Genomic DNA, 1320 nt, shown 5'->3' with positions numbered 1-1320 from the left:
TCTCCCCCTCGCTCTCTCTCTCCCTCTCTCCCCCTCGCTCTCTCTCTCTCTCTCTCGGCCGCCCACCCTGAGTCATGGTTCTGCTCGAGGTTTCTGCCTCTTAAAGGAAGTTTTTCCTTGCCTCTGTCTCCTAGTGCTGCTCTTGGTGGGAACTGTTGGGCTTCTGTAAATAGCATCATAGAGTTCGGTCTAGACCTGCTCTTTTATGAAAAGCGCTGTGAGATAACTATATAAATAAAACTGAATTGAATTGAGTATTGTGTGTAATAGCTCATGCAGCTAATTCGTTTGTGTCTGTGGTGTGTAGTACTGTGTGGTACTGTGTGGTACTGTGTGGTACTGTGTGGTACCCTTACCCTGCAGTGAGTAGCTCATGCAGCTGATTCGTCGGTTCATGCACTTCCTGTCGTTGTTGTTGATTTTTCCTGCAGAAATCATTCGATCGGCTTCCTTCACCTTCTCCACTGCAGCCTGAACACACACAGTATTGCTGTTTTAGTACTGCAGTGTGTATTAGTGCTGCAGTGTGTATTAGTACTGCAGGGTGTACTACCTTGTGTACAGCGATAATTTCTGGGAAACATCCCAGCAGGCTTTTGTACTCGCAGTTGGTCTCCAATAGAAACTGAAGGTCCTTCTGAGGCTGAAGGTCAAAGGTCAGCAGAGGTCAGACGACATGTCATATAGTAGTATTATTTAAAATACTGCTGTCACTCTTTAAATACTACAAAAATGCTGTCTTTATGTAGCTCATTTCAGAGTATCACAGTAACATATGACAGTATAGTAGTACTATATGTAGTGAGTACATGTACCTGCTGTGAGACGATCTCTGCGATCTCCTCGTAGGTTTTTCCAGCAGCTGACAGAGCGTCTGTCAGGGTTGCCTCCCCTGAAACATTACATCACAATTACTCTCTCTCCTCTGTGCTGCCTGTTCTCTCCTCTGTGCTGCCTGTTCTCTCCTCTCTCTCCTCTGTGCTGCCTGTTCTCTCCTCTGTGCTGCCTGTTCTCTCCTCTCTCTCCTCTGTGCTGCCTGTTCTCTCCTCTGTGCTGCCTGTTCTCTCCTCTCTCTCCTCTGTGCTGCCTGTTCTCTCCTCTCTCTGCCTGTTCTCTCCTCTGTGCTGCCTGTTCTCTCCTCTCTCTCCTCTGTGCTGCCTGTTCTCTCCTCTGTGCTGCCTGTTCTCTCCTCTGTGCTGCCTGTTCTCTCCTCTCTCTCCTCTGTGCTGCCTGTTCTCTCCTCTCTCTCCTCTGTGCTGCCTGTTCTCTCCTCTGTGCTGCCTGTTCTCTCCTCTGTGCTGCCTGTTCTCTCCTCTCTCT

The 1320-nt window shown here is 48.6% G+C and overlaps 1 protein-coding gene and 1 long non-coding RNA gene across 2 annotated transcripts in view; both read right to left on the bottom strand.

The window, feature by feature from the left end:
• The window catches only part of LOC123972434, a 1878-nt gene extending 939 nt beyond the window's left edge, over positions 1-939 (bottom strand). Inside the window, exons 1-3 of the long non-coding RNA XR_006825409.1 lie at positions 816-939; positions 554-643; positions 357-471 (exon numbers count right to left, since the gene is read on the bottom strand). This is a non-coding gene — a long non-coding RNA (uncharacterized LOC123972434). The remainder of the gene's footprint in view (positions 1-356; positions 472-553; positions 644-815) is intronic.
• The window catches only part of LOC123971238 (NLR family CARD domain-containing protein 3-like), a 427855-nt gene that overhangs the window by 308090 nt on the left and 118445 nt on the right, over positions 1-1320 (bottom strand). The window lies entirely within an intron of this gene.

The sequence above is a fragment of the Micropterus dolomieu genome, linkage group LG01 (genome assembly GCF_021292245.1).
Source record: "Micropterus dolomieu isolate WLL.071019.BEF.003 ecotype Adirondacks linkage group LG01, ASM2129224v1, whole genome shotgun sequence".
NCBI lineage: Eukaryota > Metazoa > Chordata > Actinopteri > Centrarchiformes > Centrarchidae > Micropterus > Micropterus dolomieu.
This window is presented reverse-complemented; position numbering and strand designations above follow the sequence as displayed.